The sequence below is a fragment of the Vicugna pacos genome, unplaced genomic scaffold (genome assembly GCF_048564905.1).
Source record: "Vicugna pacos unplaced genomic scaffold, VicPac4 scaffold_18, whole genome shotgun sequence".
Taxonomy (NCBI): Eukaryota; Metazoa; Chordata; class Mammalia; order Artiodactyla; family Camelidae; genus Vicugna; species Vicugna pacos.
The window spans coordinates 5000777-5016868 of NW_027328739.1; the positions used below are offsets into that span (position 1 = coordinate 5000777).

At 42.5% G+C, this 16092-nt stretch overlaps 1 long non-coding RNA gene across 1 annotated transcript; it reads left to right on the forward strand.

The window, feature by feature from the left end:
* Nucleotides 1-5058: 5058 nt before the first annotated feature.
* LOC140692822 (uncharacterized) lies at nucleotides 5059-10190 on the forward strand. The gene is made up of 3 exons (XR_012068426.1): nucleotides 5059-5202; nucleotides 8488-8560; nucleotides 9936-10190. It is a non-coding gene; the product is annotated as an uncharacterized lncRNA (long non-coding RNA).
* Nucleotides 10191-16092: the final 5902 nt, after the last annotated feature.

Consider the following 16092-nt stretch of genomic DNA (forward strand, 5'->3'; position numbering starts at 1 on the left):
TCCCATGGGACTCTGTTCTTCCCTCTTTCCTTTTCTTCAGATCTGGATGCACAGTACCAACGGAGGCAAGTGTGTCCATTTTCAGTTGATGGTTTCACACGTCTTTAAACTTTCTAACAGTTCACAGTACACAGAGACCCTCTAAAGGAAACTTAAGTTCCTGTAATATCCGTACACCCGGAATACATATCCGTCGGTTGATTTCTGCTGAAACACCCGCACTCTCAGGACATGGATCCATTGGTTTCATGGGGGCTGAAATTCCTAGAAATGAAACCAACCCCAATGTGCACTTTACTGTCTGTCTCTTTTGCTCTTAGTACACTTTTGCAGAGCTACTTGTCTTTGTTAAAGGCTTATGCCATTTCTTCTCGAAGTAGGGTTTTATATGGCATTCATTCATCCTGTTTGAAGACTTGCAAGTCTATATTACGGACGAGGAATCCATTTGACTCCAAATCGGCATTTGGGTTAGGTCACGATATGCTCTTATTAATCAACATTAACGAATATAAATGCACGCCTCTGATTTCCGAATACAAGTGTGCTGAGTACATGCAAGCAGCGATACTGGGTCGATGCGTACTGAATGATCCTTGACATCACCTTGAGTATTTCCTTTTGAATAATCATGGTTCCCTTGGTATATGTCAGACAACCGTACCCTTTGGGTGCATGTTTGTTTGTTTGATTTTTGTTGGTCTGCTTCTCGTTTGTTTTGCAAACACGTCAGGCCATGCATCTCTCCGTTCGCTTCAAACAGAGAGTCATATAAGCTGAATCACTTAAGATAGTGCTTCCAATCCCCTATGATTTCCGGCTTCCCTCTCCCATCTTTATGGTATTGAAGTCCTCCTTGCTTTCTTCTGGTTTCTTCTTTGCCACTCATGCTCTTCTTGCATTTCCAATAATGGTTTTCTTCTTTCCATTTCATCTTGCTGCTTTTCTATTCAGGGGAGAATTCACAACCTTTCTTGTAGGATAAGTTTCGAACTGCTGAATTCTTGTAAGATTTGCCGGTCTGTGGAATTCTCGAGCTCTGCCGTTATTAGAAATGGCGGTCATGTGGCCTAGGCTACCATAGATGGCAGCATTTTGCCCTTCAGGGTATGGTCTATGTCCTGGCACTCCTCCCTGTCCTGCAATATTGCTGCCGATATATCAGCTGAAACCCCTCTGGAGGTTCTCTTGTGACTATGTTGCCTTCCTCCAGGCGCATTTTAAATCCCTGGGATGCTCATGAACTTCGTTGATTTGAATCATACAGCTGCTGGTAGGTCTATTGGGATTCCACCTCCTTTGGACGCTGTGTACTTCCTGAATTCGCATAGATGATTCTTTCTAGGCTTTCAGCAAGTTTCATTCTGATTTTTCTACAGATAACTTTTCAGACATTTTTTGTTTCTTTACCTCTTGCTTTTCCATCTGGGACTCTTACTAATCCTAGTCTTTCATGCCTTGTCTTACCCCAGGATTCAACATCAATGTTTTCAATGGTTTGCACTTGCTTTCCTATGTCTGCTTCTGACCGAGGGTTTACTGTTCCCCTGTCTTCACATTAATTCACGCAACCCTCTGCATTATTTGGTCTGCTTAGGACTGAATTTTAGCCCTGATATTATCCATTCCACTGAGTTATCTGATACAATTTATTTCGCCTTTAGGCTTTCTCTTCCCCATTTCTGGTATTCTGCCTTTTATGATTCTGAGACACTGTTGTTCTTCAGTGTTTCCCTCACCTCCGTTTTCAATTTTTTCTCTGGATTGCGTTTTCAGTCTAGTTTTTTGAAAGCTTATCTTTGGGCCTTCAATCTATTTGGAACTGAAAATGGTATTTCCTGTTTCTTTTACTGCAGTTCTTCACCTCTACTGGTCAGGTAATATCAGGTATCTAATGTAGACTTCTAGGGCTTTGTTAAGTGAAAAATTTGGAATCTTGGCTCTATGCAAATCCATGGGATTTCTGTGAGGACAGATTCTCCTAGACATTGATGCTATGTCCTGTTCCTGTGTTTGTTGTCTGGTATATCTCCAATTCCTGGTGTTGCCTTTATTGTGATGAACACCCCATACTATTTCGATTAGCATAACCGTAGTCTGATTACGCTTATCTCACAATTCTAAAAGTGCACAGGACACTTCCTCTGGTGGAAATGAAGCTTCTAAAGGTTCTCAGCTCTGCATTCTGCTCCATGTCACTTTGGAGTGTTTCCAAAACTGCAAACTGAGAGTGCGCTTGTGCTTTGTAGTGCCACGGGAATGTCCCAATGAAACCAGTTCTTCCCAGAGCTTCTCTGCCTACAGAAACACCAGTGGAAGCATATCAATGGATGTCACACATCAGGGCCAGTGGAATGATCCCGCAGACCCACCTTGGTGTCCTCGGTTCCGTACCGTTCCGGTGCCATCCAAAATGTAGCATCTGCTTTTGGGAGATAATGCTGAAGGAAATGCTTCATCTTCTCACGCTGTGGACTTGGACCACTCTTCCTTGTCCTCTCATCCTTGTGGCTCGGGTGCACGAAGGCAACCACAGAGCTGTTGTGTATCCTGTGCCTCAAACCAAACCATAATCCCAGCCCAGGTTATGAATGTAGCAGATCCTAAGGCTTTTCATTCTGATTCCAAACCCAAGGCCACCTAGATCACTCAGACCAGATGCACGATATCTCTGATTCAGCCCCACACGTGCTCTATTGGCAAAATGCCCAATTGGTCCCTGGTCCTGCAGATGCACTGGGTGTGGCCATGGGACATATCGATAATCTCAACCGCGCGTGCCGGTGTGGTGGCCTTCTCATTGGGGTGACACGTCGGTTTGCTCTCTTGATAGGACCCACCACATCCCACAAAGCACTCCAGATCCCTGAGACTCAGCGTGTGCCATCATCCGTAGCCCTATCCCTCCCTGACCGCTGCCTCTGCTACGTCAAATTTGGCAGCTCGGATCTTGGTCTCAGAATCAACTGTGGGGATATTTTGCGCTGGTTTCTTTGAGTTCTGTCAGCCAAGCATCTGCTGTGCACTCTTCTAACACTCAGCGCATCACCTTCAATCCCAAGTCTCCCGTCCGCTTGAGAGTGTGCGTCCAAGTTAAACAGAGTTTCACCTTTGCAGCTCCATCACCAGGGGTCAGACCCTGCACTGGTTTCCATTCCCTGCTTTGCCTTCTCCTGCTTCCAGGGGTTCTGAGGCCTTATGCTGTCTTTGGAAGTAACAGACCTCTCTTCGACAAGTGTCCTGTGCCAAGGGCTGGGTGAGTGGATGTTTCCATTGCTGTGTTCATGGGAGTGAGTGAGCGCAGTTTGCACTGCTTCTCTGCCAACTGGGCATCGATGAATCACCACTTTCCAGATGCACTTCCCAGATATGTGATTTTTGTTTAGCTCTTTGTTTCTATACAGCCGTGGTGGGAGGGATTTTCCGAAGACTCCTGTTTTGACATTGTGTTGATATCTCATTTGCAGCCTTTAGAAAGTTTAATAGATATGATTTCCATGTTTTGAGAGTTATACGAAAAAGAAGTTAGTTTTTGAAACATCCTAAATCGACCTAGAAGCCAGACTTGTCAATTTCGGTAACATTTTGTCAGTTCTAAGGAAAACATTGACAGATGGAATGCAAAGTAGCAGTCCAAACTGTAAAAGGGGTCATATCAACTCTTTACTGTTGAAGCCTCCGAAACCGACAGGAACCATGAAATAGCTATTGGAAACATGATATAACCCCCAACCTTGGTTTCCCTTGTGCATGTGGTGCCCTTTATTCCCAATGACACCTACTGGCCAATGTTGGCATTTCAAGGGGTAACATCCCTCTCTAGGAAAATACAAGAGGACACAAACCAAATATATACATTTAGGTTTGAATCCAAAATCACCTAGAGGCATTATAGCTTTGAGAACCCTGCTGCAGCTATGCTAGTCTATTGAGAACCAGGTGTTCTTCTATCAGTGATGAGAACGCTTAATCATCCGATCATGTTGGGTAAAGCAATTTAACGCAACCGAGTCTGCACCCCCATGAGATAGTGCCCACGGGGGCTTGACTCAATGAAAGAATGTCCACATGAGCTGTGTCTTTAATGTCATTGGCGACTTTTACAGTTCCGTTCACTATCTGACTTATAATATTTACCTATACTGTCTTGAAAAACTGAGGCCAAATACATATACAAGTTCAGTCAAAGATTCCCCTCACTTACCACACTCCCTTCACCCCAGAGAAGACACAAACCCAGCATTTGCTGAATCTAGCGGAAGGCCATCGTTTCTTTGTGTGAGATAATTATTCATATCCTATGTATTTCAGTCGAGACTTTTAGACCTTTACGGAGATCACTGTTGTTCACAGAGTGTAAAGCTGGAGGAACTCTGATTCGAGGAGGGGCTTGCCCTTCTCGTACTGGCTTCTTTGCAGCTCAGGTACTGATCCTTCCAAATGGATGCCTGAGAGGAGGGGAGGGAAGAGCAAGTGCTTGTTATCTAGGCCCAAACCTGGGAAAAGGCTTACCTGGGCTTGGTGCACTTTGGTCTGAATGGCTTGGAAATGCCCCTTGGGACGTGTGGATTCCCACGACCTCTTCCAAGAACATGAGCGTTTTGATCACCTCTGCCATCTCTTCTCTTTTAGACGTCAGGGATCTTGGACCCGTTCTTGGAGCAGAGAATTGAGGAAATTCCTCAAGTCCACGTTGGCACTCCGTATGTTTCTGCCAGTATCAGCGAGGTTCAATAGGTCTCATGAATGTCTTTCGAGCCTGGTATCCTCTACAGCTGTCTCCAGGCCAGTAATCTCAATTGTAGCAGAACATCTCTCATCAATATGTTCGCATCTCTCCTCAATCCGTGCAGCCAGGTTTTCGGCCAGCTTCTCTTCGTATCTCCCATACAGTCGACTTCAACAGGACTGGGCATGTCTGAAAGTACCTCAGAGTCTCACCAGTAAGCTGATGGCAGGCAGATCTTCCACTGTCTGCCCTTTCAGGTTCTGGAAACTGACCCGTGAACTCAGGTCTTTGGGCAGCAGCAGTATCTCGAACTGACACAGCTTTCCGGACCAAAGACCTAAGCTAAGCTCCATAGAGGGCGGCAGCCCCTCCATCACACTGATCCACCCACAGAACTCTGCCCGGTTACCTGGGATCCACCGGCCACAACAAGCCTCGCGGTACACACAAACATTCCACCTGGAATCCAACTGGTAACTGACATCCCCAATGGCTGCTGCATCTTGTCAGTGTTGGGGGTGGGGCTGCATCCGACGAGAGGTTCCTAAGCTAAATGTGATTCTACCCACTAGCGTCCCATGGGCCTCTGTTCTTCCCTCTTTCCTTTTCTTCAGATCTGTATGCACTGTACCAACGGATGCAAGTGTGTCCATTTTCAGTTGATGGTTTCACACGTCTTTGAACTTTCTAATAGTTCACAGTACACAGAGACCCTCTAAAGGAAACTTATGTTCCTGTAATATCCGTACACCCGGAATACATATCCGTCGGTTGATTTCTGCTGAAACACCCGCACTCTCAGGACATGGATCCATTGGTTTCATGGGGGCTGAAATTCCTAGAAATGAAACCAACCTCAATGTGCACTTTACTGTCTGTCTCTTTTGCTCTTAGTACACTTTTGCAGAGCTGCTTGTCTTTCTTAAAGGCTTATGCCATTTCTTCTCGAAGTAGGGTTTTATATGGCATTCATTCATCCTGTTGGAAGACTTGCAAGTCTATATCACTGACTAGGAATCCATTTGACTCCAAATCGACATTTGGGTTAGGTCACGATATGCTCTTATTAATCAACATTAACGAATATAAATGCACGCCTCTGATTTCCGAATACAAGTGTGCTGAGTACATGCAAGCAGCGATACTGGGTCGATGCGTACTGAATCATTCTTGACATCACCTTGAGTATTTCCTTTGAATAATCATGGTTCCCTTGGTATATGTCAGCCAACCGTACCCTTTGGGTGCATGTTTGTTTGTTTGATTTTTGTTGGTCTGCTTCTCGTTTGTTTTGCAAACACGTCAGGCCATGCATCTTTCCGTTCGCTTCAAACAGAGAGTCATATATGCTGATTCACTTAAGACAGTGCTACAAATCCCCTATGATTTCCTGCTTCCCTCTCCCATCTTTAGGGTATTGATGTCCTCCTTGCCTTCTTCTGGTTTCTTCTTTGCCACTCATGCTCTTCTTGCATTTCCAATAATGGTTTTCTTCTTTCCATTTCATCTTGCTGCTTTACTATTTAGGGGAGAATTCACAACCTTACTTGTAGGATAGGTTTCGAACTGATGAATTCTTGTATGATTTGCCGGTCTGTGGAATTCTCTAGCGCTGCCGTTATTGAAAATGGCGGTCATGTGGTCTAGGCTACCCTAGATGGCAGCATTTTGCCCTTCAGGTTATGGTCTATGTCCTGGCACTCCTCCCTGTCCTGCAATATTGGTGCCGATATATCAGCTGAAACCCCTCTGGAGGTTCTCTTGTGACTATGTTGCCTTCCTCCAGGCGCATTTTAAATCCCTGGGATGCTCATGAACTTCGTTGATTTGAATCATACAGCTGCTGTTAGGTCTATTGGGATTCCACCTCCTTTGGACGCTGTGTACTTCCTGAATTCGCATAGATGATTCTTTCTAGGCTTTCAGCAAGTTTCATTCTGATTTTTCTACAGATAACTTTTCAAACATTGCTTGTTTCTTTACCTCTTGCTTTTCCATCTGGGACTCTTACGAATCCTAGTCTTCCATGCCTTGTCTTACCCCAGGATTCAACAGCAATGTTTTCATTGGTTTGCACTTGCTTTCCTATGTCTGCTTTTGACCGAGGGTTTACTGTTCCCCTGTCTTCACATTCATTCACGCGTCCCTCTGCATTATTTGGTCTGCTTAGGGCTGAATTTTAGCCCTGATATTATCTCATCCACTGAGTTTTCTGATACTATTTGTTTCGCCTTTAATCTTTCTCTTTCCCTTTTCTGGTATTCTGCCTTTTATGATTCTGAGGCACTGTTGTTCTTCAGTGTTTCCCTCACCTCCGTTTTCAATTTTTTCTCTGGATTGCGTTTTGCAGTCTAGTTTTTTGAAAGCTTATCTTTTGGGCCTTCAATCTCTTTGGAACTGAAAATGGTATTTCCTGTTTCTTTTACTGCCCTTCTTCACCTCTACTGGTCAGGTAATATCAGGTATCTAATGTAGACTTCTAGGGCTTTGTTAAGTGAAAAATTTGGAATCTTGGCTCTATGCAATTCTATGGGATTTCTGTGAGGACAGTTTCTCCTAGACATTGATGCCATGTCCTGTTCCTGTGTTTGTTGTCTGGTATATCTCCAATTGCTGGTGTTGCCTTTATTGTGATGAACACCCCATACTATTTCGATTAGCATAACCGTAGTCTGATTACGCTTATCTCACAATTCTAAAAGTGCACAGGACACGTCTTCTGGTGGAAAAGAAGCTTCTAAAAGTTCTCAGCTCTGCATTCTGCTCCATGTCACTTTGGAGTGTTTCCAAAACTGCAAACTGAGAGTGCGCTTGTGCTTTGTAGTGCCACGGGAATGTCCCAATGAAACCAGTTCTTCCCAGAGCTTCTCTGCCTACAGAAATACCAGTGGAAGCATGTCAATGGATGTCACACATCAGGGCCAGTGGAATGTTCCCGCAGACCCACCTTGGTGTCCTCGGTGCCGTACCGTGCCGGTGCCATCCAAAATTTAGCATCTGCTTTTGGGAGATAATGCTGAAGGAAATGCTTCATCTTCTCACGCTGTGGACTTGGACCACTCTTCCTTGTCCTCTCATCCTTGTGGCTCGGGTGCACGAAGGCAACCACAGAGCTGTTGCGTATCCTGTGCCTCAAACCAAACCATAATCCCAGCCCAGGTTATGAATGTAGCATGTCCTAAGGCTTTTCATTCTGATTTCAAACCCAAGGCCACCTAGTCCACTCAGACCAGGTGCACGATATCTCTGATTCAGCCCCACACGTGCTCTATTGGCAAAATTCCCAATTGGTCCCTGGTCCTGCAGATGCACTGGGTGTGGCCATGGGACATATCGATAATCTCAACCGCGCGTGCCGGTGTGGTGGCCTTCTCATTGTGGTCACAGGTCGGTTTGCTCTCTTGATAGGACCCACCACATCCCACAACGCACTCCAGATCCCTGAGACTCAGCGTGTGCCATCATCCGTAGCCCTATCCCTCCCTGACCGCTGCCTCTGCTACGTCAAATTTGGCAGCTCGGATCTTGGTCTCAGAATCAACTGTGGGGATATTTTGCGCTGGTTTCTTTGAGTTCTGTCAGCCAAGCATCTGCTGTGCACTCTTCTAACACTCAGCGCATCACCTTCAATCCCATGTCTCCTGTCCGCTTGAGAGTGTGCGTCCAAGTTAAACAGAGTTTCACCTTTGCTGCTCCATCACCAGGGGTCAGACCCTGCACTGGTTTCCATTTCCTGCTTTGCCTTCTCCTGCTTCCAGGGGTTCTGAATCCTTATCCTGTCTTTGGAAGTAACAGACCACTCTTCGGCAAGTGTCCTGTGCCAAGGGCTGGGTGAGTGGATGTTTCCATTGCTGTGTACATGGGAGCGAGTGAGCGCAGTTTGCACTGCTTCTCTGCCAACTGGGCATCGATGAATCACCACTTTCCAGATGCAATTCCCTGATGTGTGATTTTTGTTTAGCTCTTTGTTTCTATACAGCCGTGGTGGGAGGGAATTTCCGAAGACTCCAGTTTTGACATTGTATTGATATCTCATTTGCAGGCTTTAAAAAGTTTAATAGATTTGATTTCCATGTTTTGAGAGTTATATGAAAATGAAGTTAGTTTTTGAAACATCCTAAATCGACCTAGAAGCCAGACTTGTCAATTTCAGTAACATTTTGTCAGTTCTAAGGAAAACATAGACAGATAGAATGCAAAGTAGCAGTCCAAACTGTAAAAGGGTTCATGTCAACTCTTTAGTGCTGAAGCCTCCGAAACCAACAGGAACCATGAAATAGCTGTTGGAAACATGATATAACCCCCAACCTTGGTTTCACTTGTGCATGTGGTTCCCTTTACTCCCAATGACACCTACTGGCAAATGTTGGCATTTCAAGGGGTAATATAACTCTCTAGGAAAATACAAGAGGAAACAAACCAAATATATACATTTAGGTTTGAATCCAAAATCTCCTAGAGGCATTATAGCTTTGAGAACCCTGCTGCAGCTATGCTAGTCTATTGAGAACCAAGTGTTCTTTATCAGTGATGAGGACGCTTAATCATCCGATCATGTTGGGTAAAGCAATTTAACGCAACCGAGTCTGCACCCCCATGAGATAGTGCCCACGGGGGCTTGACTCAATGAAAGAATGTCCACATAATCTGTGTCTTTAATGTCATTGGCGGCTTTTATAGTTCCGTTCACTATCTGACTTATAATATTTACCTATACTGTCTTGAGAAACTGAGGCCAAATACATATACAAGTTCAGTCAAAGATTCCCCTAACTTACCACAATCCCTTCACCCCAGAAAAGACACAAACCCAGCATTTGCTGAATCTAGTGGAAGGCCATCGTTTCTTTGTTTGAGATAATTATTCATATCCTATCTATTTCAGTCGAGACTTTTAGACCTTTAAGGAGTTCACTGTTGTTCACAGAGTGTAAAGCTGTAGGAACTCTGATTCGAGGAGGAGCTTGCCCTTCTCGTACTGGCTTCATTGCAGCTCAGGTTCTGATACTTCCAAATGGATGCCTGAGTGGAGGGGAGGGAAGAGCAAGTGCTTGTTATCTAGGCCCAAACCTGGGAAAAGTCTTACCTGGGCTTGGTGCACTTTGGTCTGAATGGCTTGGAAATGCCCCTTGGGACGTATGGATTCTCACGACCTCTTCCTAGAACATGAGCTTTTTGATCACCTCTGCCATCTCTTCTCTTTTAGACGTCAGGGATCTTGGACCCGTTCTTGGAGCAGAGAATTCAGGAACTTCCTCAAGTCCACGTTGGCACTCCGTATGTTTCTGCCAGTATCAGCGAGGTTCAATAGGTCTCATGAATGTCTTTCGAGCCTGGTATCCTCTACAGCTGTCTCCAGGCCAGTAATCTCCATTTTAGCAGAACATCTCTCATCAATGTGTTCGCATCTCCCCTCAATCCGTGCAGCCAGCTTTTCGGCCAGCTTCTCTTCGTATCTCCCATACAGTCGACTTCAACAGGACTGGGCATGTCTGAAAGTACCTCGGAGCCTCACCAGTAAGCTGATGGCAGGCAGATCTTCCACTGTCTGCCCTTTCAGGTTCTGGAAACTGACCCGTGAACTCAGGTCTTTGGGCAGCAGCAGTATCTCGAACTGACAGAGATTCCCGGACCAAAGATTAAGCTAAGCTCCACAGAGGGCGGCAGACCCTCCATCACACTGATCCACCCACAGAACTCTGCCCGGTTACCTAGGATCCACCGGCCCAAACAAGCCTTGCGGTACACACCAACATTCCACCTGGAATCCAACTGGTAACTGCCATCCCCAATGGCTGCTGCATCTTGTCAGTGTTGGGGGAGGGGCTGCATCCGACGAGAGGTTCCTAAGCTAAATGTGATTCTACCCACTAGCGTCCCATGGGCCTCTGTTCTTCCCTCTTTCCTTTTCTTCTGATCTGTATGCACAGTACCAACGGAGGCAAGTGTGTCCATTTTCAGTTGATGGTTTCACACGTCTTTAAACTTTCTAACAGTTCACAGTACACAGAGACCCTCTAAAGGAACCTTATGTTCCTGTAATATCTGTATACCCGGAATACATATCCGTTGGTTGATTTCTGCTGAAACACCCCCACTCTCAGGACATGGATCCATTGGTTCCATGTGGGCTGAAATTCCTGGAAATGAAACCAACCCCAATGTGCACTTTACTGTCTGTCTCTTTTGCTCTTAGTACACTTTTGCAGAGCTGCTTGCCTTTGTTAAAGGCTTATGCCATTTCTTCTCGAAGTAGGGTTTTATATGGCATTCATTCATCCTGTTGGAAGTCTTGCAAGTCTATATCACGGACTAGGAATCCATTTGACTCCAAATCGGCATTTGGGTTAGGTCACGATATGCTCTTATTAATCAACATTAACGAATATAAATGCACGCCTCTGATTTCCGAATACAAGTGTGCTGAATACATGCAAGCAGCGATACTGGGTCGATGCGTACTGAATGATCCTTGACATCACCTTGAGTATTTCCTTTTGAATAATCATGGTTCCCTTGGTGTATGTCAGCCAAACGTACCCTCTGGGTGCTCGTTTGTTTATTTGATTCTTTGTTGGTCTGCATCTCATTTGTTTTGAAAACACGTCTGTCCGTGCATCTCTCCGTTCGCTTCAAACAGAGAGTCATATAAGCGGATTCACTTAAGTTAGTGATTCCAATCACCTATGATTTCCTGCTTCCCTCTCCCTTCTTTAGGGTTTTGATGTCCTCCTTGCCTTCTTCTGGTTTCTTCTTTGCCACTCTTGCTCTTCTTGCATTTCCAATAATGGTTTTCTTCTTTCCATTTCATCTTGCTGCTTTTCTATTCAGGGGAGTATTCTCAACCTTTCTTTTAGGATTAATTTCGAACTGCTGAATTCTTTTTACATTTGCCGGTCTGTGGAGATCTCTAGCTCTGCCGTTATTAGAAATGGCGGTCATGTGGCCTAGGCTACCCTAGATGGCAGCATTTTGCCATTCAAGATATGGTTTATGTCATGGCACTCCTCCCTGTCCTGCAATATTGCTGCCGAGATATCAGCTGAAACCCCTCTGGAGGTTCTCTTTTGACTTTGTTGTTTTCCTCTAGGCGCATTTTAAATCCCTGGGATGCTCATGATCTTCGTTGATTTGAATCATACAGCTGCTGGAAGGTCTATTGGAATTCCACCTTCTTTGGACGCTGTGTGCTACCTGAATTCGCATAGATGATTCTTTCTTGGCTTTCAGCAAGTTTCAGTCTGATTTTTTGACAGAAAATTTCAGACATTTTTTGTTTCTTTATCTCTAGCTTTTCCGTCTGGTACTCTTACGAATCCTAGTCTTTCATGCCTTGTCTTACCCCAGGATTCAACAGCAATGTTTTCATTGGTTTTCTCTTGCTTTCTTATGTCTGCTTCTGACCGAGGGATTTCTGTTCCCCTGTCTTCACATTCATTCACGCGTCTCTCTTCATTATCTAGTTTGCTTAGGACTGAATTTTAGCCCTGATATTATCTCTTTCATTGAGTTTTCTGTTATTATTTGGCTCGTCTTTAGGCTTTCTCTTCCCCTTTTTTGGTATTCTTCCTTTTGTGATTCTGAGACACTGTTGCTCTTCAGTGTTTCCCTCACCTCCGTTTTCAATACTTGCTCTGGATAGCGTTTTGCAGTCTAGTTTTTTGAAAGCTTATCTTTTGGGCCTTCAATCTCTTTGGAACTGAAATGGTACTTCCTGTATATTTTGCTGTACTTCTTCACCTCTACTGGTCAGGTAATATCCGGTATCTAATGTAGAATTCTAGGGCTTTGTTAAGTGAAAACGTTGGAATCTTGGCTCTATGCAATTCCATGGGATTTCTGTGAGGACAATTTCTCCTAGACTTTGATGCTATGTCCTGTTTCTGTGTTTTTTGTCCAGTATATCTCCAATTGCTTTTGTTGCCTTTGTTGTGATGAACACCCCATATTATTTCGATTAGCATAACCTCACTTTCATTACACTTATCTCACAATTCTGAAAGTGCACAGCACACTTCCTCTGGTGGAAATGAATCTTCTAAAGGTTCTCAGCTGTGCATTCTGCTCTTTGTCATTTTGGAGTGTGTCCAAAACTGCAATCTGAGAGTGCGCTTGTGCTTTGTAGTTCCACGGGAATGTCCCAATTAAACCAGTTCTTCCCAGAGCTTCTCTGCCTACAGAAACACCAGTGGAAACATTCCAATTGATGTTATACATCAGGGTCTTCTGGAATGATACCGCAGACCGACCTTAGTTTCCTCGTTTTTGTACCGTGCCGGTGCCAATCAAAATGTAGCATCTGCTTTTGGGAGATAATGCTGAAGTAAATGCTTCATCTTCTCATGCTTTGGCCTTTGACCACTCTTCCTTGTCTTCTCATCCTTTTGGCACGCCTGCACGAAAGCAACTACAGAGCTGTTGTGCATCCTGTGCCTCAAACCAAACCATAATCCCAGCCCAGGTTATGAATGTAGCAATTCTTCTCCCCAAACCAGTATATATATTCTTTTCCTGTACACATGGAACATTTTCTTAGAATGATTATCTACTCAGGCAAATTTGAAACCTCTACAAAGTTAAGAAGATAAAATTATTTTAAGCAACTTTTCTGAGAATAATACCATGAAACTCGAATTCAGTCACTGAATAACTGTGAGAAAATATCAAAGCATGTACATTAAAAATTGTGATTCTTTACCAAGGGGGGGAGGTGATGAATTAAAGTTGAAATTAAAAAATATCTTGATCATTATGACAAAACACTTCACAAAGTATATTAAATACATTTAAAGGAGGCTTAAGAGGGAAGTTCAAAGTGACACGGCCCTCTTCAATGTAGAAAAGCAATTACAAATAAATAATCTTACGTTCTATGTAAACTAATCATGTAAAGTTTAGTAAAATAGTCAAAAGTCAGCAGAAAGTGGGAAATAAGGAAGATCAAGGAAGAAAGATTTGAAATATGATTGAAAATTAGAACAAAATCAATGAAACTCTCTTTTGAAATAGCAAACATTATTGACAAACTCTGGACAGACTCACCAACAAGAAAAGAGAGAGAACACAATTAACATAAGAATTGAAATTTGAGAAACTGAAACGTGTACAACAAATTTGCATAATATCATAAGTGAATACCATGAGCAAATGTATGAAAACAAACTGGATAACCAGGAAATAATGGAGAAGTTTTTGGAAATATTCAGCCCACCTATATTGCATCAAGAAATAATTAACCATTTGAACAGACCAATAACCAGAAATCGAATAGAATTATCAATAAAATAAGAAATCTCTGCATACAAATTCAGACCCAAATAGCTTCACTTCGGAATTTGACCAAACATACAAAGAATAATACATATCAGTCCTCCTCAAACTCTTCGCAAAGATTGATATAGAGAGAGTACTCCCAAACTCACACTGTAAGGCCAACTTCAATCTGATACCGAAACCAGACAAAGACACTACCCCAAGAGAAATCTATAGACAAATATCATTGATATACATAAATGTAAATATCCTTAAGAAATTATTACAAACAGAATCCAACAGCATGAAAAAAAGATTTTACACCATAGTCATGTTAGGTTGATCCCAGGAACAAAAGGATGGTTTATCATACGTAAATCAATCAATAAATTGTGATACACCGTATCAACAACAGTGAGGAGAAAAAACCACATGATCATCTCAGTAGATGCAGAGAAAGCATTTGATTAAATTTAACACCTATTTGCAATAAAAGTTCTTATCACAGTGGGAATAGAGGAACCATATCTCAACATAATAAAAGCTAATTATGACAAATATATAGCCAGCAAAATATTCAATTGTGAAAAACTGAAATCTTCCCAGAAAATCCTTAGACAAGACAAAGTTGCCCATTCTCACAATTTCAATTCAATATTGTCTTGGAATTCCTAGTCACAACGATCAGGCAAGAAAAAGAAATTAAATGTTCAGACTGGAAAAAAAGAGGTAAATTTTCACAATATGCACACATGACACTATATATAGAAAAATATAAAAACTTCACAAAAATTTACTTAGGCTAAAAAAGGAACTGGGTAATGTACCCAGATTAAGGTACAAATACCAATTGCATTTCTTTACACTATCATTGAATCAACAGGAAAACAAACTGTAGAAACAACCGCTTTAATAACTGCAATGAAAATAATAAAATGCTTAAGAATAAATATGACCAGAGAGGTGAATGAATTATACATGGAGAACTAGAAAACATTGATTGAGGAAATGAAAAAACATTTGAAGAATTGAAAAGATACTCAATGGTCTTGTAATGGAATAAACAGTATGGTTAAAATGGTCACAATGCCCAAGGCAATCCACAGACTTAATGTGATTTCCTATCAAATTATGCAAAATATTTCTTTTAAGGACTGAAACAAATGATGCTAAGATTTACATAGAGTCATAAATGATCCATAATTTCCAAAGCAATATTAAAGAAAAAGAAAGAGGCTGGAAGAATAAACCACCAGGTCTCCATAGAGTATTGCAGAGTTACAAAAATCAAAATGACATGATATTGGTACAGAAATAGGCATATGGACCAATGGAACAGAATAGAGGGCCTCGGAATAAATCTACAGGCCTATGTTCAATTAATCTTTGACAGAGTAGAAAGGAAAATGACAAAGAAAGACGATCCCTTCACCAACTGGCGTTGGGAAAACTGGATAGCAGCATGCAGAGCAATGGAGTTAGAACACTCCACAACTCCATACACAAGAATAAACTCAAAATGCCTTGAAGACTTAAATGAAAGGCAAGACACAGTTAATCTCCTAGAAGAAAACGTAGGCAAAACACTCTGAGATATATCTCAGCAATGATCTACTAGAAGAACCTACCTATGTAATGGATGTAAGAGCAAAATTAATAAATGGGACCTAATTAAACTTATAAGCTTTTGCACAGCAAAGGGAACCATAAACAATGCAAAATGACAAACAACAGGATTAAAGAAAATATTTAGAAGTGATGCAACTGACAAAGTCTTAATTTCTAAAATATGAAGACTTCATACATCCTAATATTAATAAAAAAAAAACAAGAAACCCAATCTGAAAATGGGCAGAAGCCCTAAACAAGCCATTCTCCAATAGAGACACACAAATGCCACATACAAATATGAAAAAGAAAATTGCCCACTATCATTATCAGAGAAGGGTTATTCAAAACTATAATGAAGTATCACCTCACAATAGTCACAATGACCATCATTCAAAAGTCCACAAACATTAAATGCTGAGGTAGCTGTGGAGAAAGTGAACCCTCCTACACTTTTGGAAGGAATGTAGTTTGGTTCAGTCATTGTGGAAACCAGGATGGGG